General features: G+C 45.8%; 1 protein-coding gene across 3 annotated transcripts in view; it reads left to right on the forward strand.

Annotated features, from left to right (window-relative positions):
* WWOX (WW domain containing oxidoreductase) overlaps positions 1–26,436 on the forward strand; it is a 908,337-nt gene that overhangs the window by 667,583 nt on the left and 214,318 nt on the right. Inside the window, exons 9-10 of one of the 3 annotated variants that reach the window (XR_009730559.1) lie at positions 3,304–3,482; positions 8,497–12,994. The exons of 1 other annotated variant lie outside the window; for it this stretch is intronic. The gene's annotated coding sequence lies outside the window, so the exon portion shown is untranslated. Of the gene's footprint in view, positions 1–3,303; positions 3,483–8,496; positions 12,995–26,436 lie in introns of those variants that run through there. One more of the 3 variants, XR_009730560.1, reaches the window with a different exon arrangement.

Raw genomic sequence — 26,436 nt, forward strand, 5'->3', positions numbered from 1 at the left:
AGAATACTCATCATTTAAAAGCTAACATCTTAACCATTTCTAAGTGTACAATTCAGGGGTATTGAAGACGTTCACATTGGTGGGCAGTCCTCATCCCCCTTCACCCCCCATAACTGTCTTCATTTTGTGAAACTGAAGCTCTGGACCTCCACTCTCCCCTGTCTCCAACCCTGGCACCCAGGGGCTTCTTGTCTTTATGATTTTGACTACTCTAAGTCCCTTGTCTACCTAGAATCGTACTGTATTTGTCTTCTCGTGACTGGCTTATTTCACTTACTGTAGCGTCTTCCAGGTTCATCCACGCTGTAGCCTGTGTCAGAAATTCTTCCCTTTCTGAGGCTAAATGACATTCCATTGTATGTATGTACCGCATTTTGCTCTTTCACCTGTCAATGGACACTTGCTATTCTAAGTAATGCAACTCAGAGCATGGATGTACCATGCTGAATTTTAACTTGCTTTCTGAGTAAGACTCATAGAACTGCAGAACTTCTCGAGTTCCTTACTGGGCAAGGTCCGTAGCCTGCGTGGATTTTTGGAACGTGTCTTGGTTGTACTTTCTCCTCTTGGTTTGGAAACCAACTCACCCTAGGCAAGGAGAGATTTCTGACAACAGCTCAGCAATTACAGTTTCCAGCAAATAGCTCCTAGATCAACCCTGCTTTAAGTAAGAAAAAGTAAGTGCTACTGTTTAGGTATGTCTAGAGTATGGTTTTAATCCATCACTGTCAGGCTCATATAAAACTCCAGGCTCTGTAACTCTTTAACTTGAAGTATTACAGGGTGTCACATGTTAACTGGAAGCCAAGAGAAGCAAGGAGTTCTGTTCATGGTTAAATCTTGTAAAGATGCTTTTGAAAGCATATTAATCCATTAGTAATCCATTTGGATTTTGGAATATGGTTATATATTGTTGGGTACAATATGTGCCAAATCTGGTCCTGGAAAATTAAGTGGAAATAGTTTTCTAGTACAGGGACTTTAAGGCAGTCTCTCAATAATTCCTTCTCATCATTTATCCTCATTCCTAGATTAAAAAAATTTTTTGATGTATCAAATTTCTATAAGAGGGGCACATCTATACGGTATTTTTTTTTTTTTTGGTGGGGGAGACTTTTAATTTTAAAAGCATTTCAAATATACCAAAAAGGTATCAGAATAGTACGAGCTACCCTGATTCACAAATATACCTGTATATATACCAAATATAATGTGTTTTTAATCACATTAATTAGATACAGGTATAAGGATTACATGGGCTTCCCTGGTGGCTCAATTGGTAAAGAATCTGCCTGCAATGCAGGAGACCCAAGTTCAATTCCTGGATTGGGAAGATACCCTGGAGAAGAGGGAATGGCAACCCACTCTAGTATTCTTGCCTGGAGAATTCCACAGATAGAGGAGCCTGGCAGGCCACTGTCCATGGGGTCGCAAGAGTCAGATACGACTTAGCAACTAAACCACCAAACCACCACCATAAGGATTACAGAGGGGCTTCCTGGTGGCTCAAATGGTAAAGAATCTGCCTGCAATGCAGGAGACCCAGGTTCAATCCCTGGATCAGGAAGATCCCCTAGAGAAGAGAATGGCAACCCACTCCAGTATTCTTACCTGGACAATTCCATGGACATAGCAGCCTGGTGGGCTGCAGTCCATGGGGTCACAAAGAGCTGGACATGACTAAGAGACTAACACTTTATAAGGAGTACATATTAATGGAATCATCTTTTTTTTTTTTTTTTTTTGAGTATGTGTTTTCTCTAATCATGTAAATTCCACAGAGATGTATTAAACTTGGATTTCTTGAGTTTTTGCTGCTCCAAGTTCTGTGTTAAGCACTGTCTTATATGACAAGGAAGCATGATTCTGCAATTGCTGGAAACATTTTTCAGAATTTCATTTCTGTGACTTACTTTTGAGTAAGTCAAGTACTTGATCTTTTCTTTGGCATCAGCTCACTGGTGGCACATGTTTATCCTTTGTGGATGGACTTCACTTTTTGGGAAGTGACCCAAAGTCATTTCAAGTCTAGTCTAAAGGATCATTCTTCTTATAAAACAAGTGAATAAAGACACAGGACTAATTTTTGTAGGTGGCTTCTATGGTGGCCTAGGATGCCGTGTATCAAATTGTTAATTATCAGATATCAAATTAGTAAGAAGTTTCTAAAACACAGAAGTGTTTAGACTTCTAGAACATCTGTGTTGTCTGGTGAAAATCCCTTTTGCGGGGATAACTTTCCTGTTTCAATGGCAACTTTCAGTTCTCCAAATTCCATTCCCTCTTTCAACCTGCCCCAGGTTGATCAGGGTGACAAGAGTCTGATGGTGTTTTCAGTAGAAAGGTGTGGAGGCTGATTTTGACATCTGTACATGCTTTTTGATGAAGTTCCTCGAGTCTTACTGGAAAGACCCAAAGTTACCCTGTTCAGCTGCCTAGGATATTCACGGTCAGACCATGGATCTACATAACTGGAAAATTTCAATCTTATTTATGCTAAAAAAAAAAAAAAAAATAGGCCTGGAGCTTTTAAAAATAAACATTACTTCCATCCCATTACACAAAAATGCATTTGAGGTGGTCGTCATTTTATTTGGGCCATGGTCTTCTGAGACTTGGGACAATAATATATTTTTTTCCATCTTATGGAAATGTATGCAAATTTTTTAAGCATGCATGCATGTATTACACACTTTATAAATTCTAGTAATAGAAATGTTTGTGTGTATAAATAGATAGAATAGAGAGTATACATTTTGTATAAAATAACCTCTTTGGTATTTGTTTACCCTGATTTTTTGATTTATGAGTCGTCATTGCTCACTACAGAGGAAGAAAAATAAATATGCAAAACACTGGTAGACTTTTAATGGGGTTACTTCCCATCTTAGCTCAGTGTCTCTGCACTGAAGCTGACCTTGAAATTGCTTTTTAAATACAAGTCAAAATATGCAAATTCCAGAGTATCAGGGTGAGTATCCTATGTTGGGAGTTCTTTCAAATTCACATTTCTACATCATTTCCATCTTATATCCTGTGCTTTATCTGCCTCTTAATCCATTAATATCTGAGTGGTGGGTGTAAGGGTTTTCTCAGATGCCCTAATTGCCACTAAGGTTAAAACATCGCTCAACACATGCATGGCCACTTTGCTTTCTTTCATTTTTTAAACTTAGCTTTATCTCCTTTGTAATGAACAGGAAGGGCTTCATGCCTAGAGGGTTTAATTTCTTTCCCTCTCCAGTCTCTGAGACACCAGGGTGCTGTGTGTCACCTTCCTGTCCCCTCCATCCTGTTTCTCAGGGTCCGTCAGGAGGAGTTGATCCCGCCTGACATACGACTTCCGTCTGAGAAGTTGCATCCGTCGTGTGTTTGCAGTCACCTCTTGCGTCTAAGCTGTCCGTTTCATTGGCTCCCAAGGAAGTCTCTTCTGTCCCCTGCTCGTATTTCATACGGGTCTTCTGGAGCCCGCACGGCATTGAGTATGTATATATCACCTCCCCCCTCGTTACCGCCAGAGAAGCTCACAACCATGAATTTCACTGAAGTTTATGATTGGTCCCCAACTGGCACAGAACTCTCTTCTGGATGCATACTTGCTGTGAGATAAACAAGCAGATATTCTGAAGCGGTGCATGAATGAATAGGAAATACCCCAGTTCCAGAGGATAAATCCATCACAGGGAGGAGAGGGTGTTCAGGCAAAGCCTTCAGTTCTGTGGTCACTGGGAGGCCGGGGCTCAGGCTATAATTAATGCCGCTAGCCGTAAGAGGACATTCCGGATGTTGTGCATGTTGATTATCTCTTCATTTTGTTTATCCAAGCGTCCCCGCCTTGGAGGCCCTGTGGCCATTGCCAGAGAAAGCCCTGGAGACGGCGTGTTAGGGCTGCTCCCTTGTAAGAGCATCATTACCTCTCTTGCACCAAAGTCCTTTTCCCCCCCTTCTTTTTTTGTCAATAGAGGATGAAAACATTATTGGATTCAGGAGTTCATAGGAGTCCTGTGTGCGGCTGAGGACAAGGAGGATAGATTTATGAAATGGACCATTTCAAATGGCGTTATCTTCCCGCAGCGAGGCACACCTTTCATAAATCACAGGCGAGCACTCAGAAAACAGAGCGCCTGTTATTCCTGCGCTGCCTCGTATTCGCATCCCCCCATCCTCAGAGAAAAAGGAGACACTTTCACGTTTCCTTTCCTGGGTTTGAGAAGGCAATTAATCCCTTGAGAGTGAAATGTTCAAAAAGGGGAAGAAGAAATATAATAAAATAAAACATTACTTTGTATAAGTTCAGGATTGGTGCTTTCACTACTATTTCTTTTTAAATCATAGTGATTTTATTTTATTTTATTTTTTTTTGGCCTGCTAATTTTGTCCTTAATTACGGCATTAATGAAGTTCTAGAGTTTTATTTCTCCCTGAAAACGTTGTGCGGTATTCTATAGGATCATATGGATGAACGTGGCTGAGCAGGGATTGACTCAGCCTTTCTCTCCCTCTCTCTGCCTTTCTCCATCTAGAGGCTGGTGGGTGATTATTCTCTCGCATGCCCAAGTCCAAATTATGTATGATTGTGCTGCTAACACAATCGGAGAGTCCCTTCTTTTCTGGTAGCCTTGGTGTGATTTGCAAGGAGAAGCAAAGTGGATTCTTCTCTGTGTGTCCTTGGCATAAGCTACCAAGGGAGAGTCAGGTCTCCATAAAAAATCAGCTTTCTTAACGAACGCAAGCCGCTTCCTGCACTGCTTACCCATCTTGCATCTTGCACTGTCTGAGGTTAAAGGTCATCATCCTCCTTGAAAGTTAGAGTCCCCAGATCAGTCTAGCCTGTGTCTGAGGTTTCTTTGACATCCCGGAGGACAGTCTGGGGACAAGTTCTGAAAATGTATGACAGCAGTTTGGAAAATAAGCCTACCCACCATCACTCCAAACCCCCTCCCCATAACCCTCAAAAAGATAACATACGAAAAGATTGACCTCTGTAACTTGGGTAAAGTAGGGGATGGAAAGAATGAATAAAAAGCCTGCCAAAATATTTCAGAAAAAAAGGTTACATTTTAAGGGCTTATGACACATCTTTTCACACGTGTGACAGGCCAAGATAAAATTGAACGAACTACTTAAGAGGACCTTGAACTTGACTAACCAAGGTTAATGGTCACTGCAAGATATCGAGGGAAGCTATGTCTTTTTGGGGACTTTTAAAAAATAATAATTTCGCTTGTTTATTTTTGGCTGTGCTCGGTCTTCACTGCCACGCAGGCTTTCCTCCAGTCATGGCAAGCAGGGCATGCTCTCGAGTTGTGATGCTTGGGCACACGGGCATGGGAGCTGTGGCACTTGGGCACAGGCTCTCGGGCATGTGGGCACGGGAGTTGTGGCGCGTGGGCTCAACAGCTTTGGCTCTGGGGCTTTGGAGCTCAGGTTCAGTAGTTGCTCCAAGGCGTGTGGCATCTTCTGGGGTCAGGCATCGAACTCGTGTGTCCTGCATTGGCAGGAGTCCTCTTTGACTGCTGAGCCACCAGGGAAGCCCATTTTTGAGATGTTTGGAGACATGGTTATTCAGGCAAACCTGAGCTAGTGACTGAGATACTTGTTCACGCCCTTCCGTCTGGTTGCCTAGAAGGAATTGGTGCCAGATTCCATGGCTGAGGTCTCAGGTCAAGACCAGCTCTTCAGAAGGAGACATTCTCCGCCTCGCCCTGTCTGCCTGCCTTTCCCACCCTTTTCCCCTGCAAGAAGTCAGAAGTTTCTTTGCGTGTGTCATATAGACCAGCCTGGGGTTTGGACCAGGCAGCCCTCGGCTTGAAGCCTGCCTTCACGTTTTCTTACCTCTCCTGCTTGCCTTTCCTGTTTTGTAAACTGAGGACAATCACAGAAACCATTCAAAATCCCTTTAAAGATTTAGCTGGAGGGACCCTCCCCACCAACCGGTGGTCCAGTGGTTAAGACTCCACACATCCATTGAGGAGGGCAGGGAAGACCCCATATGCCACATGCCACGTGGTGTGGCCAGGATAAAGAATCCAGATGGCAGCACACAGTAGGCACTTAAATGATAGTTACCATTTATCGGGGGCTTTTCTATGTGACATGCCATTGGCTTTGCCCTTCATGAACAGCCTTTCCCTTTTTCTCTTATCTTCACAGTGATCCTGTGACCTAGACATTACTGTGCCCATTTACTAGATGAGGAGTCTAAGGTACAGGGCAGTAAGTCACTCGTCTAGTAAGAATCAAGCCCACAATCCAAATCCTGACCTCTTTGACATCAAAGGTTGTACTGTTATCACACTCTGTTTCCCTTCTATCGTCCTGCTCCTGGGAACACAGGTCCACTACCCCGGGTCAGATAACTTGCCCAGGGCAGGGGGTTTCCAAGAGGGAGAAGGAAGACCGGACACACGAGTTTTAAGTCCAGCTGAGTTGGCAGAACTGCTCAGCAGCCCTGCCAAGACTCAAGCTTCCTCCCATTCCTTTCCCGGCTTCCACCCTTGAAGGGAAGCTTCCCCACAGCAGGGCACTACTCAGTGGGATCAGCAGACCTGTGGTGGCTCAAAAGAACTAGCTTGGCTCCCGAAAGGGTGGCACGCAGTCCCCGAGATGAAGCATCAGCTAGCGGGGATCCCAGGGTCTGTACCAGCCAAACACTGCATTGTTGGTGTCCAACGATGTCCAAGAGGCATGATTTCCTTTTGTTCAAAGGTCTGTTTCCAGGTCCTTGGCCAGATATTTAAGAAGCTCTTCAAGAGAAGGAGGTTGGAAGGAAAAAACAAAACCCAGAGATCTATTGATTTCTGAGAAGTCTTCCTGAATCTCTCTGGGCTGTGGTACTGGGAGCCTGTGACGAGACTGTTGTTGAGTTTGGATTGATTTCGTGTGTGTGTGTGTTTCAAGACTCAGCACAAAACAGCCCTTCCTCTGGGTAATCTTTTCTACCCCCACCTTTCCAGACAGAATTAACCTTCATGGATGAGATTCTCTTGTACCTTGTCAAGCTTCTCTCATAGAACTGAAATTATTTCTTGTCTGTTTCATCCACTAGACGGTGAACTCCTTGAAGACAGGGACTGTCTTATCTTTGCTCAAGAAAAGTTCGCTGCATTAGTCCATGGAATCAATTTATAAATAGGGTATAAGAGCAAAGAACACTATAATTTAATATCTAGAGCATTTTCTGCTACAAAACCTGACACTGAGATACTCTTATGTTCCATATTTGATTTGTCTTGTAGCCAAATCAGATTGCAGTTGTGAGTTTGGTAAAAAAAAAAAATTCATGTACGTGCCCCAAATTCAGTGACACATACTAAATTGGAAGTCAGTAACATTTCTCCTGATTTGGAAGTCATTTTGAGTCACCACCAGTCTAATTGCCTTGGAGAGTTTCAAGCACATGGCACTGCATGTCAATATCCGGGGCAGGCCAACTTGAGACATCCTTAGATTACCCTTCTACTGGTGAGCCGGATTCTTGACCTCTGCAAATAAGTGATCATGATGCTGTAGCAGAATGTGGAGAGACACCTTGACGTTGACACATTGCCATTTCCCTGATTCAACTAGATTCAAACCCAGGAGGGAAACTCTTAACTAGAAAAGCTTTGCTGGAAAGTCTAGAACTAGGAATAATACAATAATGATGGCGTGGGCTCTTCTTTCATTTTCCATGGAATATCAAGGTGTCCTCAGATGAGTCTTAAACTTTCTTAGGTGACATTCACAAGTGGACATCTTTGGGAACAAAGAATCGATTTGAATCGAGAATTTAAATCCGTCGTCTGGTTCATTTTCTTGAATATATAACCTCAACCTTCAGAGGGAGATTGTTTGCCTTTATACATGTGAAATTCACCCTTTGCTGAATTTTAACGCATCTGAAGTTTTCCATGCCAAAAACATCCAAGTTTCTGTTTTACTGCTACCTTTTTTAAAAATTGACGTATAGTTAATTTACAGTCTTGTGTTCCTTTCAAGTGTACAGAAAGTGATTCCGTTTTACTCTTTTTTTTTTAATCTCTTTTGGCGATACTCTTACTCTTTAAATACCCTGCTAACCCTCCCCACATATCCTGTGGTCTTTTCATCTTAATAGTTTCTCCCCCTTCTTGTTCATTTTGCTGTGTTCCCTGTTTGATCAGACTCCTGGTTTTGTTTCTAAGAATTTGTTTTTTCAAGTTGGCATCTTTTTTTTAAGCCTCCCGGTGTACCCCTCCCCCCGCCATCATCCTAACATACCTTTGACTTCTTTCATTCATTACTTTCCAGAATCCTGAAAATTTTTTCTCTTTAGGCCTCATTGTGTATGTGTGCTGCGTGCTTAGTAGACGGAAGCTGGCTGTAATTAATAGGCGCTGAGCATTGTGGGGGGTTATCTTGTAGACGCCTTGACATTGGAGGGAGCCAGTCCTGGCTCTTACCTTAACTCCCCTTGTGACCTTGGACATGTCCTGTTCTCTCTCCATCTATCCATTTTCTCATCCTTCCCTGCAGGCTAATTAATCCCTGTCCCACCTTCCTCGCAAGCTTGTTGGACAATTCATAGAGCAGCTAAACTGTGAAGCCCTTTTCAATTACGCCATGCTCTGGGAACACGCGGCCATCTAATGGAGTCCCTAAATGAGGTGATTATTCAAGAAATTCTTCAAATTACTGATTTCACTTTCTTCCCTCCTCCTCCCCTCTGCAAGACAGTTCAGCCGATTTTCTCTCTCTGTATCTGAAGGAAGGAGTCAGGGAGTTTCTAGATCAACAGAAGATGGCCAGGTTCATTTTTGCACGTGTTTAGGCAATGAACAGATTTCAGCGCTCAGCCCAGAAGAGGTACTCTGTGCCTGTCTTCATCCGGGAGCACTGGAGAAATGCGACAACTGCGTGTCTCGGTTCTGCAGACGTGTTGCCAGCCTGGAGATGATCGGGGGTCCACGTGGAGGAAGCGTTCCACGGAACTTAGTAGTGGGCCTTGGAGGAACTCCAGCCAGATCGTGATGTGAGAACCACAGTGGGGAAGGGGTCGGGGGCAGAGCGGGGTTCTTACATGATGACCATCTCCACGCTGGTAGAATGGTTTTCCTTCCTGGAAGATTCGGGCGGAATAAAGCTGTAGGAATTGCTACCACTGACATTAAACATGGATTATGAAGCAGGAATCTCTTCCCCCCAACCCAGTTCTATCTTTGCCTCCATGAAGGAGTAGGTTAAAAAAGAAAAGTTCTTTTTTAAAGTGTCTTACTGCTCAATAAATCCCTGCAAAAAAAGAAGGGGGGAGTTGGTGGGGGGTGAGGGGAGGAATGCACATTAGTCTCCCATTAAAAATAGATCAAAAAAGTCCCCAAAAGAAATCCCCCACAACAATGAAATAAATTAGGATAATACAACTGGAGGCCTGCAAATGAGTTTGTTAAATGTTATATTTTCTCAAGCCACTTGGATTTCTAACTTCCTGTTTCTGCCCGAAGCAATAAAGACAGAAACACTGTCATTAGCTTCAAAAACCACTCTTTTCAGCCCCTAGCTGCATTTATTATTATTTTTCCGTCCCCCCCACCCATGCCCATGCATTTATTAGAGCACAGGTGCATTCTGCATCCTTTTTTATGTTAAAAGGAGCCAGAAAATGCTCCCTTTTTCCTGCTCGCAAGAGCACAGTGGCAGGTTGAGCAAAAGCAGGCTTGGTTGGGTGGGGATCTTGAGGCCAAAAGCTGTTCGGCAGGGAGGAGGGGGTCACCTGTTACAGCTTTTCAGAATGGCTCCCCAATAATGCTAGGGTGTCTGTGCAGTTCACTCTGTGGTCATATCACCCAGGATCATCATAAACCAGGAGATCATCCTCTGCGTTTTTCAATAAAGCCGTTGCTTTGTCTCCTCATCAAGCCCTTTAAAAAGAGCCAAAAAGAATGTGGCATCTCAATGATATTTATAACAATTTTTTTTTTTACCTCTTGCCTTGAGGGCCGAAATCAGAAACCCAATTTTAGACCCATAAAAGCCAACCTCTGTGTATAAAAAGCCCTTAAATAAAAAAATTCCAGAGCAGCTCCAGAGTGTCCTCCGAATGGGTTCAGGTTGATTGACCTCACTGTGGATATTTAATTATGTCATTGAAAAAACAGCAGTAATTAAATCTATGTCTTAGGCGCTGGGTCCAAGGACATTGTAAAAGAAGTCAAAGGCAGGGAGAGGAAAGAACTTAAGACACGCAAGACAGAGGGCCAGCTAGCCGGCAGGGGGAAGGAACGGAGGCTTTACGTGGAGAGAATGGGGCTTAGATCTGACCTGGTGGCTGTGTCATCTCGAACACACTGCTCAGCCTCGCTGAGCCTCATTTGCTCACAATGGGGATAGTCAGGCCCGCCTCCATGGTTTGATGGAAGCTGGAAATCACCGAGTTCTGCTCAAAACCTGGCCAAGTAGGAGGCTTGTCCGCAAACAATGGCCGTGGTAGCTCCGATTTACTGGATGTTGCTATTTAGGAGACTGTTCACCATCCCCCCCACCCCGCCCAGCAAAGAGCGTCTGTCTCCCTTCTAGCAGTTTCCTTCATGGTGTGGCTTAAGTCTCGATGCCTAGCAGGTCTCAGAACCCACGTCTTCCCAGGCTGGCCAGATGAAATAAGGCACAGCCTAAGGAGAGCGGGAAGTCAGCTTCTAATTGCGTTTTGCTTTTGCAAACCTCCCAGATGGTGAAAGGTCCCAGCCCCCACGACACCTCCCTCTGGGCTTCATAGATGCCCCTGACAGCTCCCCAGGTGGCTCAGTGGTCAAGAATCCGCCTGCCAACACAGGAGATGCGTGTTCAATCCCTGGGTCGGGGCAATCCCCTGGAGGAGGAAATGGCAACCCACTGCTGTATTCTTGCCTGGAGAATCCTGTGGACAGAGAAGCCTGGTGGGCTACAGTCCGTGGGGTCGCAAAGAGTCACACATGACTAAACCGCGACGGCAAGCGTGACGGCTCTGCTCTGGGTTTCATAGATGCCCACAGCTGTTCTGCTTGTTACCCACCTCCTCCTGCCCGTCTAAACAGTGGAAACTTCGTGCTCCAACTGGGGAGAGGGTCCAGCACCCATTTTTCAAGGCAGCCACTCTGAGGGCCTTCTACAGGCTGACCAGTGGGGCCTCGACCTTCCCCCGGTGCTCCTCCCTGGCTTGGGTTGTGCTGGGTGACACAGCGCCTTTGCATCTAAAACTAAGGTAATTAACCAGCTGACCTTAAAATACGGAGACGGTTCTAGATTTTTTTGGAGTGGATCCAGTGTAGTCACCAGAGCCCCTTGGGGCAGAAGAACAAGGTGGAGGAGGAAATCAGGGGGATGGCAGAGGGGAGGCGGGCAGATGCCTAGCACTAGGAGGATGTGATGTCCTTTTGAAGACAGTGGAGGGGGGCACTGTCTGGCAAGAAATGTGGCAGCTTCTAGAAGCTGAGGACAGCTCTGGCTGACAGCTGGAAGGAAATAGGGACCCCCGTCGTACACCCGCATGGCACTCAATTCTGTCAGTAACCAGAGTGGGAGTGAGAGCAAGTTCTTCCCCAGGGTCCCCACATAAGAGCCAGAAAGAATGACCCTGGCCAGGTGACACTTTGGCCTCGGGAGACACTAAGCAGAAAACCCATCCAAGCCACACTGTGCTTGGTCCTGGGACGCACAGCCACGGTAAGATAATTAGTGGATGAGTTGTTTTGGGGTTGATGGTAATTTCTGTGGCTGATGCTGATGCTGAAGCTCTAATACTTTGGCCACCTGATTCGAGGAGCTGACTCTTTGGGAGAGACCCTGATGCTGGGAAAGATTGAGGGCAGGAGGAGAAGGGGATGGCAGAGGATGAGATGTATGGAGGGCATACATCCTCATACATCCACTGACTCGATGGACATGAGTTTGAGCAAGCTCCTGGAAATGGCGAAGGACAGGGAAGCCTGGGGTGCTGCAGTCCTTGGGGTCGCAGAGTTGGACACAACTGAGCGACGGAACAGCAATAATTTCTGTGGCAACGATATGAAATGAATACCTTGCCCTCGCCCTTCCCCAGGCTGCATCTCCACCAGCCCTCAGTCTGTTGAGCTCACGACCTAGTATTTCTCAGCATCTGGCCTCTTTTCTCCTCCCAAGAGAATCAGCTCTCCTCATTCAGTAGAATTGCTTTTGTTTGATTATGAGCGCGTTCAGAGTCATATTCAGCCTAATTATTGCTTTTGACGAACCCCACCACATAATGTTGTATGTCATGCTGTACTACTTTTAATTTCACAGATGAACACATTCCTATTCTTTGAATCCCCCTCTCCACGTCTCGTGTTAACTCCATCTGGACAAAGCTTTGAGGTGTAGGGCTGGCTTCCTCCAAGCTGCTCGCCACAGCCACCCCAGATTCTCCCCACGGGGCACAAATCTGAGGAGGTTTTCCTCTTGAGTGATGAAAGCCTTAAACGTGATGAAAGACTGTGTTTGAGTTCATTGTGCAGGCCTCAGGAATCGCGGCTGTACAATCTGCATGTCACTCCACATCTATGTCCCTTTTTGGATCTCGGACTTACTGTCTTAAGAGTCACAGCAAAATCGACCGTGTATCATAGGCCAGACAAGGGGCCTGCGAAGAGCTTTTCATGCATTATTTAACTGAAGTATCATACTCCCATTCGGCAGATGGGAAGACTGAGGCTCGTAGCTTTCCTAGCAGCCCTCAGTATAGTCCAGCATGGAAAGCCAGGCCATGACAGCAGAAAGCATGTTGTTAGCTATGAATACTGCATGTGGCTTTTGTTTTGTTCTGGTTTAAAAGAGAGATGTAGCTGATGAATTCTAGCCAGCCTGTCCCATCCCTCCTTTGTTTAGGATCTCTTGTGTCCAGCCCTAATACATTACCTAGTGTGTGGGGGGGGGAGTAGGGCAGGAGGGGAGTTGGCTAGTCAGTGGTTATTTCCTTGAGGAAGAAGGAAAAGAAAGTGGCCCACTCTTCAAGGTTTGCTCCTGCAGATGTTCAGGGCCTGCCGCTGTTCTGGCATCACCTGCTGATGAAATCGGGTGTCAGGTTGGAAAGCAGAGTCACAGCAGGTGCGCTTGAACTTGAGAAGAGACAAAGCAGAACCCTGGCTTGTTCCAGGTCTATTTTTTTTTTATTCTATTCAGATACACCACATGCACAGTCACATACACACATATACAGGCACAGGTTTTGATAGTAAAATCTGTGAATTTCTAAAGTGGCACAGTTAGTAAAGAATCTGCCTGCCAACGAGGTTCGATCCCTGGGTTGGGAAGATCCCCTGGAGAAGGAAACGGCAACCCACTCCAGTACTCTTGCCTGGGAAACCCCATGGACGCAGGAGCTGGCTGTAGTCCGTGGGGTCGCGAAATGTCGGACACAACTGAGCACTTAGATTTGTTTTGTTTTTAAACCCATAAATGATTTGACTTCAAATGACTTCCATTACGTGGAGTAGAAATTCCGAGCCGGGATCCTTTTTGCTTGGGTCCTACTCACTGCCTGCGTTTTCATAATGTCTTTTCTTAGACCCTTGCCTTGATGAAATTGGGAGTTTTCAAAAGACATCTAAAATGACCTACTGGCATCGTGCCCAGGACTTTGGGAAACTTGAAGAAGCCTGACACCTTTGGGAAAACCAGCCTCTCGTGGTGCCTGGTCTTCCTCCCTCCTCTTGTTATCGTGCGAGCGAGGCGTTGGCTTGGGGTGTGGTGGCTGAAGGCCTGAGAACTGCGCTGCAGAGCATTCTCTGCAGCCCTCCTCAAATTACTCCCTTGATTTCAGCTCCAGTCAGCTTCCTCACCAGCGAGAAGTGCTCAGGGTGGCACCAATCCCAGCAGGGCGATGAGAAGAAGAGGCAGGTGAGACTGGCCCTTTTCTCTTCACTTGTGAGTGACAGCAAGTGCACCCCACAAGCTCAGGCCAGGAAAGGGGGGATTTGCTGTTTCCCGGCAGTGGGAAGCTGAGGGGCGTGACCCCGGGGACCAGAGGACCTGCCCGGCGTTCTGTGTCACTCCCTCTCTCAGCTGCGCTTGGCTCTTCAGTGTCAGACAGGGTCCTTCCAGGAGGGCAGAGACGGCCACCATGAGCCCATATCCTTCCTGTTCAAGGAGCTGCTGGGAAGGAGTATCTCCTTCTCGACAGTTCCAGCAAGTCCCACGTCTGCCTTTCTGTGGCCCTTAGTGGATCTAGTAAATCTCTTTGGCCCTTAGTAGATCTGTGAGCCAGTCCTCGTGATCTGTCTGGACCTGGAGGGAATGTCACCTTACCTGTGTGGGAGGGGGTCGGCTTAACCCAAGCTGTATGGACTGAGAGGGATGGCATAAAGAAGGCGTGTTACTGCTGGAGAAAGCAGGGTGGATGATGAAACAAAGACAGCAGACCTCCGTTACGGCGGCTAGACAGCAACTGTGATACCCGTTCCAGGAGGCGGTGGCAATCGTACCTGACTTCGGTCTTATTCTAGAGTCATCCCTGGTGGAACTGGAGGATACCTGGGCGAGGATTGTCCCCTGTATTTGGGAGCCAGTGGTGGGAGCCACAGACGGGGGCCCGTGGAAGGCAGTAGAGAAAGAGACGTTCTTGCAGCCATGAAGGGGGCCAGCCAGGAGTACAGGGGGCAGGGCAGGGCAGGGTAGACCGGGGTGAGGGGCAGTTCCTGGCACCAGCTTGCCAAGGGCAGGTGGCAGCATTCTGGCCCTGGAAGGGTGTGGCGAGTGTGGGCGGACAGGTGAAGCTGGCGGGGAGTGGTTCCCCCTCCATACCATTTTCAAACACAAAAGGGTCTTCTTGAAACTCAAATCTGGATGTGTCTTTCTCACACCTCCCACCCCCAGGTAAACCACACCAATGATTTTGTTACTCTTAGGATAAAGATGGACCCCTGAGTCACCCCAACCCCCTCTCCAGTGATCTAGGCCCTGCCTAGATGAGACCCCTCTGGTCTCATTTCTCACTGCTCTCTCCTTAAATCTCTGTCCTCTTACCACCTTGACTTTCTTTCAGTTTCCAGAACTTTCCCTGCTGCCTCCTGCCCCAGGGTCTTGACTCATGTTAGCCCCTCCCTTTCTTTGCCGCTTCTCATTCCTTGTACTTTAACTCAATTGTCACTCCCTCCAGGAAGCCTTCCCTGATTGCATCCCGCCCTCCTGGATGCAGGAAACAAGTAGGTTCCTCCTTGTCCTCCTGATACCAGTGCACCAGGCTGCAATGGTTCCACTGATTTTTGTCTTTATTTGCAAGTTCCCGTTTTCCCCACCAGACAATAAGCTCCATAGGCTCTGCGTTTGTTTGGGTTGCAAACAAACATTTGGGCAGCAGTATAGCCCTAGTTCCCAAACAGAAGGCTCAGCAGTCAACAAACGTCTGTTGAATAAGTCAATCAGTGAGTGAGAGGGTAAGGCTGTGCTTCAGAGGTACTTGCCTGGGCTTCCAGAATAATTCTTTAATTGCAGGAACTAGAGGGAAGCCTGAACCTGCATCCTGAGGTGTTTGACCCAGCAAAGACCCACACCTGTCATGACATGCCCCTCGTTTTCCTCATGTTGTTTTGTTTTCTTGAAAATTCTGCCTCTTCCCCCACCACCCCCACGAGTAGTTGGTGGAGGGTGGGGAATAGAGGTACTGGCGTTGACACTGACTTAGAGGTCAGCTGAGCTGACCCTTCAGTTCAACCCAAGATGACCAACCCCTGTTGACACTCCAGCCTCCTAAGGGTAGAGCCTTTGGGAAGTTCGGCCCTTGCTCCGATCAGACAGGACAAGTGCAATCCACGTGTTCTCCATTGGACCTAGACTGGGCTGAAGTCCATCCCTGGTCTCTGCAGGATCATGGATTTGTGAAATGAATCCATACCGCAGGCACAATTGTAGGGGGACTTATTTAACCTACTTTAGGGGACAGACTCTTCTCAAAGGCTTTATACACTAATTGTATGCAAATAGATGCTGCTAATTGCAAACACACGATTCCAACCTAGTCAAATTAGAAGCCTATTCATCAACAGTCCCTTCAGGACCCCGCTCCACTCTGTGCGGTTTAAATCGCTGCTTTCTGGTTCTTATTACCATCTTTCTAACCCCGACATCCCGTTTGCCATTGACTTTCTCCAGACATTAGCAAGGCCCTCAAGGCTCATTGAGGGCAGAAACTGTCCTCCTCACTAATGACCAGCTCAGCCCAGCAGGTGCCTCACAACAAAGCAAAAACCCTTCTCGAGGTCCCTCTCTGTGCCAGGCATTGAGACAGGCAATGGCAGTGGTCGACTTTTCTCGAACGCCTTTTTTTTTTTCCAAATTTGAGTCAGCCTGCCATTCTATCCCAGCTCAAATTCTGCCTTCTATGAGGTATCCATCTGTATGTGATCAGCTTCCCTTCCACTCTTCCGTAGCATTTTTGTTTGTTTTCAAACCTGTTTTATTTTATTGGTCATGCGGCACGTGGGATCTTAGTTCCCTGACTAGGGATCAAAACCATGGTCCCTGCAGTGGAAGCCCTGAGTCTTAACCACTGGACCACCAGGGAAGTCTCTTCCATAGCATTTTGTCTGCAGCGTTTATCTGGCACTTTTCACTTATTGCCTTTTATATTTGTTTTTATTCATTGATTCAACCGTCATTTGCTGCTGAATCAAAGTCCCTGTGGAAGGTGCTACAGGGGACAAAAAGATGAGACATGGACCTCGCTTTTCATATATTATTTCTCCTATTCAGTGACAACATATATCAAGGCAAGGACCGTATCTTATTCATTTTCTAGCCATCTTCTTTCTTCTTTATTTATCACCCATAAAAAGGCATGGCAGAGTAGGTCTTATTGCACATTTTTTTTCAATGATTGGATGGTTGGATGGATAGATGGTTGGATATTTGGATGGATGCATGGATGGATGGATGAATGGATGAATGAATGGATACTTGGACAGATGAGTGGCTGGCTGAATGGATAAATGATGTATAGATAGATGAATGGTGAAATTCTTATGTTTTACTAAAAATCAGTACTGATACCCTAGTGGCTTGTTAAAAATAGTGTAGTCACCCAAACATCCAATTTCCCTTATACACTTGTGGAGCATTGGTGATAGCCAAGCCCATGCCAGAAACTGGAAATACACAGAAGTGGGAACAGTGAAGATACAGACCTGGCCTCAAGGGCCACTCGGTGTAGGAGCCGAGGCCCATGAACAAAGCCCTGTGATGTGGGAGTTGAAGGTGATGACGGGAAGGATGATGAAAAGGACAGTGCTCCAGGAAGCACAGGCACTCAATCCATCTGTTCTTTCTTGGACAGGGAACTCTACTGAGGGATGACAGTCAAAGGCTGGTCAGGATTCTTCCGCGTGGAAAAGAGCTTTGGCAGTCAGGGTCAGAAGGATCAGCTCTAGGTGTCAGGGGCTGGTTCTGACGGAGCTGGGGAGCCGGATCTCTAGTGATGTTCCGTGTGTCTTCACTAATGAGCCGCCAAAGGGTCCTCATAGTCTAGAATGGATGTTTTCCATGTATATTGTTCAAAGTTGACCCTTGATCAACAGGGCTTTGAACTGTGCTAGTCCACTTATACACGGATCTTTTTTCAGTAGTAAATCCTGCAGTACTACACGACCCGAGGTTGGCTGAATCCACCGGATGCACAATCTTGGGTTTGGAAGAACTGTGGATACGGAAGGCCAGTGATAAGTAATCCATGGGTTTTCCATCGCTTGGAGGGCCAGCGCCCCTAACTCCCGCACTGTACAGGGTCAGCTGTACAATGTCAGTGAAACTGGCCGGGAGGAGCACTGGGGTGACCCTCGGGCTAAAGGCGATCAAGCGGTAAGGGTCCTGGAGTCCCAGAGAACTTGGACCAAAAGAGATTCTGTTTTCACCAGAGCACGTGAGCGTGGGTTATGGTCAGGATAGTAAAAAGTCCCCGCTACGTATGGCTGCCACGCTGAAAGTAGGATAACTAGCTGTTCTTACCACCCTGTTTTTCAAATATGCTTTTTATTAAATCCATTTATTTCCACGTTTGAAAACAGACTTTGCCTTGTAGCAGTTTTAGGTTCACAGCAAAATTGAGAGTCGAGTTATGCCCAGGTGCCATCCTGGTCCAGGCCCTCCCTAAAGGTGCACACACTCCCCGGCTCAGCACCCCCACGTCCTGATCACCCGGAGTCCAGCCTTCACATCAGCCGTCACTCCCAGCGATGCTCAGGCTGCAGGCTTGGACAAACGTGTCACAACGTGGGGCCATCATTACAGTGTCATACAAAGTAGTGTCACCGCCCTAAAAATCTTCTGCTTTCTTTCTTTTTTTTTTTGGAGTATGTATTACAAATTACTTTGGCCACAAACAAGACATTCGGATTCTTCCAAGCATTGCCACAGATCCATAGAGAGAAAGAAAAGAGTCAGAGCGGAATGGGCAGGGGGCTGCAGCCGCTTTCGGCAACTGTCGAGGGGCAAAGCTCAAACGTGTGGGTTTGAGTCATTCAAAGTTCTGAAAAAGAGGATATTTCCTAAAGAAAGTCTGCCTTCGCTTACAACCAAGTGCCATTCTTCCAAATACAGAGGTGTGTTCAACAAGAACAAATTTGCTGGCAGCTTGGGGGATCTTTCAGCCTTCAAGATCTCAACATGGTAACGTTTGCTAGCCATGTGCTTTATTGAATGGGCTTGCCCGGCGTGATATTTACTATCATCCTTTGTCTCTAAGTGATTTTCTGCTGGGAAGACGGTAAACATTCCATTTCCATACTCAGAACATGAAACACACACGAATCCTGCACTCTGAGGGGTTTGCGCTTGAAGAGGTGATATTTTCTGAGATGGGACACATGACTTTTCCAACTGACCACACCTCCCTCCCTTTCTGTGAGGAAATAATTACTTCACATGACGACCAGATGAATTCCCTGTTAAGCAAAACTTAGCCTCTCCTGGCATTCTTTGGAGGTCCCTAGGAAGATTTCTGTTTGCTGGAGCTGAGGTTCCTGTCTTCCTCCTTAGCTGTAAAAAAACAGTCATCAGCACGGGTGCTGCAAGCCTGGACTGGGCAGCAGCCAGTGGCCCGCAGCAGAAATAGACACGTCACCTGTCTTCAGGGCCGAGACACCGGGGCAGGTGTTTCTCTGGGAACCAGGGGCCTCCACCACCGCACACCTTTAATCTCGGAATTTCTTTCAGCCGAGATGTCCGTGATTCGTAACTCAGTCACGTTGCCGGGGACTGTCTCTTCAGATAGATTCTCTCTCTAAGAACTTAAGTCAAGGGATCTTCAAACACTTGCTTGATTTATGTACGTGAACCTCTCGCTCAGGCAAAGAACTTATTTGGCAAGCATCACCCGAACGGAGGCCCGGAAGAAATAATTAGGACTCTCTCCTCCCTTTTGAATCTCAAAGACCCCCCTGCGCAGGCGTGGGGGGCCCGCGTGTGCGTGCGTGAATTAGCGGAAGAGAACTTGCAGGGGGCTGCGTGCCTGATCCCAGGTGTCCCGTTTCTTTTGTTTGTGCAACAACTCAATTCACTGTCACCGCATCAGCACATTTCGCCGCGAATCTCACCGCCCTCTCACTTTCGCTTTACTTAATGCACGTCTCCATTTTCCCAAGGCCACTCGAGCTGTTTTCCTGTGCATGGCACACTGGCCTCAAATAACGAAAACTGCCTGCGTCTTGGAATCTAAGCCTTCATATTCTCCCATCTGTTATTTCGTCCCGTTGTTCCTTAACTTGCTCATCATTCACGCGGTGAAGGAAATTCCATTTGGTCCTTTTAAGACTGCCAGACTCGCTGACTTCAACACTCAGCCCCAGCTACTTCTAGAGATTTCGGTCCTTTATTGAAATGGTCCTTTTAATGTCATCTTTAATTTAATCAAATAGTGTCATCAAAATAACATTTACTCTATTACTGCAAATTCACTGCATTATTAACTAGTGTAACTAGACAAAAAAGATGGTACAAACCCCCATGGAAATATATACTTACTGTAAAAATGGATACAGTTCATAGATGTTCTATATTTAATTTGCAGTTTCAAAGCACTCTCTATGGAGAGGTTTTATGGTTCTGAAATAATTTAAAAACACACTTTACTCCAACTCATAGCAGGTCGTTTGTGCCAATTCGGGAAGTTATGGTGCCTTGTACTTAACAAAGGAACCCAAACTATAGTTTCTGATCGTGGTGAGCCTCTCTCCCGTTAGCAGTGGGAGTCAGTCCCCACAGCATGGGCGGGGCAGCCTCGGACTCACTAGCTTTCCTCTGGTGTCCTCAAACAACCCACGCGTGAAGACCACAGCCTTTGCAGGTGTCCCTGGGGTCCGTATAGCTTGATGAAAGATGCCAAGTCATCGAAGTCAGTCAGACAGAGAAGGAGAAATATCCCGTGACATCCCTTATATGTGGAGATCTTAAAAAAAAAAAAAGTGTTACAAATGAACTTACAAAACAAAAAGAGACTCACAGCCTTAGAGAATGAACTTACGGTTGCTAGCGGGGGAAGGATGAAGGGAAGGGATAATTGGGGAGTTTGGGATGGGCATGTACACACTGCTATATTCAAAATAGATAACCGACAAGGACTCACTGCGTAGCACATAGAACTCTACTAAATGTTACATAGCAGCCTGAACGGGAGGGGAGTGTGGGGGAGAATGGATAAATGCATGTGTATGGCTGAGTCCCTTCGCTTTTCACTTGACTGTCACAACACTGTTAATTGACTATACCCCAAAACAGAATAAGAAGTTTAAAAATTACAAATAGGTAAAGATGATTCCGAAAATTAAAAAAAATAAAAAAGATACCAACTCATCACTGCCACTTTGAATACTTTAACCAGAAGACAGGTTGAGTGGGACAGAAGCAAACGGTAAGAGTGTTATATAATTTTAAAATCCTTCATTTGATTCCAAAGAGAAATATGGACTGGGTTCAAGATGTTGAAGAAATTATTTGCTAGGCCTTAATTTTCTCATCAGTGAAAAGAGAATTCTATGATAGCTGGACACATACTATCAAAATAACCCAGTGTTTCTAAAATGCTTATCTGCCCAGTTTCCCTTGAGATCAATAATATCATCTTCCAATTTGAATTTTTATTATCAGAACTTGCTACGAGCTGTTTCTTTGTATATTTGAAACTAAAAAAAAAATCAACAGAGCATTTCTATTTCAAGATTTCCATTCTTCTCCCTGTCAAGAAATTCTCTTCTTAAAATGATATTGGAGAGACTTAGAAATAAGGGTATTAAACTAGAGTTGTTTATTTTCAAAAGGCATGTATTTTTCACCTGTTGCTGGACCTGCCACCAGTCAAGTGCAGCGTGAGGCCCTGAGAAAGCAAAGACAGATGAGATCAAGCCCTGTGTCTTAAGGAACTTAGCGTCTCGTAGAGGGAACAAATGTTTGGAGAGAATTGTTTACAGAGTCAGGTTTAACAGAAGGCTTCACACAATTGACCATCCATCCACCATCCACTTGTCATTTCATCCATGCTTCCATCTGTCTGTTCCTGCTTCCATTCAATCACCCATTCATCCATCCTTCCATTCATTTACCCATCCATCCATGCTTCCATCCCTACCTCCATCCGTCCGTCCGTCCGCCCACTCACTCACCTGTGGGATGACAGACGCATCAGCGCTGAATCTCAGAGTGACATGAAAACACATGTCTTGCTTGAAGATCGAAGAGCATGGCCAGGTCTATAGGGTAAAGCAGAGGCCCAGATACTGATGACACACCCCGTGTAAATACATCAGAGGACTGGAAACCTTGCTGAGGCCAAATGCAGAGATGAATGAGTCTGAGAAAAGTGGGCAAAAGGTGTGCTGTTCCACCAGTGGTCCTCAGCCTCCTGGACCCATGTGAGGGATGGTAAAAAAAAGACTTAACTGGGTTAGGGTGCAGCCTGGACGTCAGGATTTCTGAAAGCACCTGAGATGACTGATTTGCAGCTAAGGTTGAAAATAAAAGAGCAGGCGTGAAGAGAGAGATTTCCGGATGATCAATCACGAGTGGCGTCTGTGCCCCAGGTCCACAGGTGGAGGACGGTGGAGTCAGACTATTAGGTCACGTGTCACAGGCGTGCGGGACTGCTGATCGTAAGGCAGGGACTAGACAGGGATGGCAAGACTAATCCCAGGCACCCTTGTTAGATGTTTCGAGTTGCTTATATCTGACTCGTAATGTTTGGCTCCCAAATCGGCCATGATTAGGATCACAGATCAAAGACAGGGCCGCCCCCGGAATAACAGGAGGTGATGAGACCAAGGCTTCTTGTCTGCCAGTGGAGCCCTCGGGGCGTGGTGCAGTCGGGAAGCAGTCGGTGTCTGCTGCTGAGGAGCCACTGTCTTGGCCTTCTTCAGCTCTCTAGAATTGTTCTCTGACAATGTCAATGCTTAAAATGAAAGGAGACCATTACCCAGTGGGAACCATCCACTTGCTTTAGGTTAAAGCCGTCAGAGATTGCAACCACTGTCTCATTTTGTCAGATTCTTACCAGGGAAGGACATGCATCCGTGATTTAACAGATATTTATTGAGTCAAGCGCTGTCAGGCGTGGAAAAGATCCAGGGGTAAGAAAGAGAAAAATGGCCTCTGCCTTAGTCTCGTATCTTACAACCTGGAGGGGACAGAGTGCTAAATAAGGAAGCTCAGTCCAGCAACACAGCCATCATAACCTCCTGTGTCATCAGCCACTGTGTTGTATGAATCTGGGATTGAGGTATCCAGCAGTTATTCCTAAAGGAATGTGTTTAGCTTTTCAATTTAATGGCTTTATTTTTTTTTTTTCTTGTTAAATCGACATCATCTTTTATTGGATCTCTGTCTCAGTTGTGTTTATTACATACATACACATGCGTGTGTACACACACACACATACACATTGATGTTTAGGAGACTTTATGTTAAAGGTTAAAAGAGAATTTCAGAACCTCTGGGTTTGCTTAGGTACCAAATCCCCATCGTTTCCTGGGAGAATCTATAGTGCGTTCTCCACAAAGTATCTTTGCGAGAAAGAAATCACTCACTTGTAATTGGATGTCCTGGAAAGTAATCGGGTCCATAGGTCTGTACTTTCCAACCCGCAGACCCATGAGACTCGAGTGTCTTCATCTAAAGGTACAGGTTCCCTTGGGAAAGAGACTCACGCCGAACACTCAGTGGTTATGTTCCAGGTCTCACTCTTCCTAAAATCCAGGCAGTGCTTCATAGATGGTGGGTGACAGCTGAAAATAGATTCATGTACATTAGTAAGGAGAAAGGGGGAGATTACCATAAGTGAGATTTTATTAAAAAAAAAACTATTCTATGACTGGGCAGAAGATTTTATAATTAAAAATATCTAAGTTGGCATGGTTCCCTTGAAACTCATTGGTGTAGAAAAATTTTGTCTTTGACAGTCGAAGAAGATGCAGTCTGTGGCATGACGCAAAGAAAGCACACAAGAGATAGAGAATTATGGGATGGGTGCATGCACGCATGGGTGCACGGACAGAGGGATGGATGGATGCAAGGGTTTGTGAATGTATGGCTAGCTGGCTGGCTGGGTGGATAGATGGATGGATACATGGATTTGTGAATGTATGGATGGCTGACTGCGTGGGTGGATAGATGGATGGATGCAAGGATTTGTGAATGTATGGCTGGCTGGCTGGCTGGGTGGATAGATGGATGGATACATGGATTTGTGAATGTATGGATGGCTGACTGGGTGGGTGGATAGATGGATGCATGGATGGATGGGTGAGTGGATGGATGGATGGCTGCATATGTGGATTTGTGAATGTATGGATAGGTGGTTGGCTGGATGGGTGTGTGTATGGATGGGTGGGTAGAAGGGTGAATGAAAGGGCTGTTCCCCTTGAGAGACTCTTTACAAAGAGGCCTTGATCCTCAAACTTCCACATGCAAGAGAAACCCCAGTGTGAGCTTGTTAAAATAAGAACATTCTGGGGTGTCTATCCTAGAGATTCTGATTGAGTAGATCTAGAGAGAAACTTAGGGATCTGTATTTTTTTAAACAAGTGCCCCAGGTTGTTATGGTCTCTGGTGGACTTGCCCTCCCAGACCCTCATTCATCTCTATTTCTACATCTTCTCTCTCTATTGCCCTTCCAGACACCATTGCATAGTTCCATCACTCAGGAGGCGCTGCTTCCAAATTCACCTCAAAGGCTCTTTGGAAGGAACCTGAGTAGAGCAGGTCTCTGTGGCCTGGGACAGCTCTCATCTCTCATCAGGACCCTCTTCCAGGATGCCCCTGGACAAGCCTGGATGCACCTTCCACCTGGGAGCCAGTGGGCCAGGCTGTAGAGAAGCCTGGGAGAGGGATGCTCTTGGGATGCTCTTGGGATGAACAGGAGGGAGATGTTTGTCTCCTGAACTTGAGCATGTCCCAGAGGAGAGAGGGCGAGCCGAGCATTTGACCAGCACATCCCTGTCCCCATAGGTGGTGGGATTTCGGGGTGGCCTCTCTACTCTCCTTCTTGATGGCTGAATCTCACAGTGGAGGGCAGAAATTTGATATTGGTGGGTGTCCACTGTTTTCTGGAGGTCATCTGATGGTGAAGGAGAGAGGGAAAGGCCCCAGGGTGCTGAACAAGGGTCTTCTAGAAGGCTAGGAGTTTCACACCTTCGTGGTTTCCTTATCGGCCAAGTTTACTCTCGGGGACGACAGTCATTTTCTAAGAAAGTGGGATGGCTTCACATCACATTTAAAGGCTTAAATAATGTATTCTGTCAGACAATTCCTTGAAACGGTTTTCCAAGTGAATGCATCAGAAAGTGTCTAGAAAGACCGCCTGGCACAGGGAGGGGAAGGCATTCAGAAGATGTGGGCTGCTTGAACCAGAATCTGACTCAAGGTGGAGCATCCATTTCAGTTTAAAGTGCATACATATTAGAGACAGCTCAGTGGACTCACACACACATGCCAGCACCAGCCAGATCACAGCAGAGAACATTTCCAACACCCCCGAGGCTCACCTGTAACCATGTCCAGTCAACAAATCTGTCCTCATCAAGAGCCAACCTCTGTTTTGATTTCTGCCACCATAGCTTTCTGTTCCTGAGTTTTTAAAACTAGAGTCATTCACTGCACACTCTTGTCCGGTCACTTTTGCTCATCATTTTGTTGTGGGATTCAGGTACCTTCTGTCCTATTCCTGTGTAGTAGGCCGTTCCCGCTGACACGTTATTATTATAGACAGTGTGAAACGTGTCACATACCAGTTGAGAGAATTCTGTTGGAAGCACTCATACATGCACTGCCTAGATCTGACGATTCGTACTTCTCTCTACTTACATTTTACCCATTTATCCATCCCTCTATCCATCCATCAGTCTGTCTTACTTTTTGATTCATTTCAAGATAAATTGAAGACTTTGGGCACTTCACACCTTAACACTTAAGCTGGCATATCATTATCACATCGTCGAACTTGCATTTTATATTTGCTTATGATTTTGCTGAGAATGTGCTTTTTAAAAAATAGAGTAATGTAAAGATAAAGCTATTACACCCAGCATTTATTGAGGATGGCTTGCACTAAGCACTTGACGTGTATACATGTGTTGTTACTTCTATTTCTAGATACAGAAACTGCGCCTTGAAGACATAATTTGCTTGCCTAAGTTTACAGAAAATGTGGGTTTGGATTGTGGCTGATTCCAAAGTCCATTTACCAGCCAGCAATTTACTTTCATTTGAGTCTGAAAAAACAAAATTTAAAAAAAAAATAAATAAATAACAGGCATGCTTGGTTTTGTTGCCTGTCACTGCCACTTAACGAGCTGTGTGACTTTGGTCAAGTGAACTAAACTCTCTGAACCTCAAATTTATTTAACAGTCAAATGGGGGTGATAATCGCAATGCCACAGAGTCATTGTTGATGATTGAATGAGATTTTTTAAATGCCTGCCTCATTCAGATTCATGATCTAACACTTGCCACTAGAAGGTTCTGGAACTGCTAGTCTGTAGAACAAGCTAGTTACTCAGCAGCCCGGTTTTGCTGTCGTTGCTGCTGTTTGTTCTGTCCTTGCTGAGCTGTGATTTGATTTCATCTCAGCAGCTCCCTCTGCACACACCAACTCTGCCCTTCCCTCTGTCTTCACTCCGTGACGCTATAATATCTAGAGGCTTATTGATTATTTGTTTGATTCTATTGTGGGCACAGGAGCAGTTCTTAGATTAAGACTATTAGATTTTCCCAAACGGCATTGCCGTGGTTTATACAATTGGATGAAACAGGTGATGTAATTTGGTCTCAATTTGCTCTAAAGTAGAGTTGGAGGAAAGAGGTGCAGTGATCTGGTTCTGAGCTTGAGAGCAAGTGGGAGGAAAAAAGTGATCTCCAGGTGATATCTGTGCGGCTCATCAATTCCAGATATACTGCGTGAGCAGGACGGAGAATTCAGAGCTTTTTTTGCTTGGTTTCTTCTCTTTGCTCTGAGATAAA

Source organism: Bos javanicus, chromosome 18 (assembly GCF_032452875.1).
Source record: "Bos javanicus breed banteng chromosome 18, ARS-OSU_banteng_1.0, whole genome shotgun sequence".
Lineage (NCBI taxonomy): Eukaryota > Metazoa > Chordata > Mammalia > Artiodactyla > Bovidae > Bos > Bos javanicus.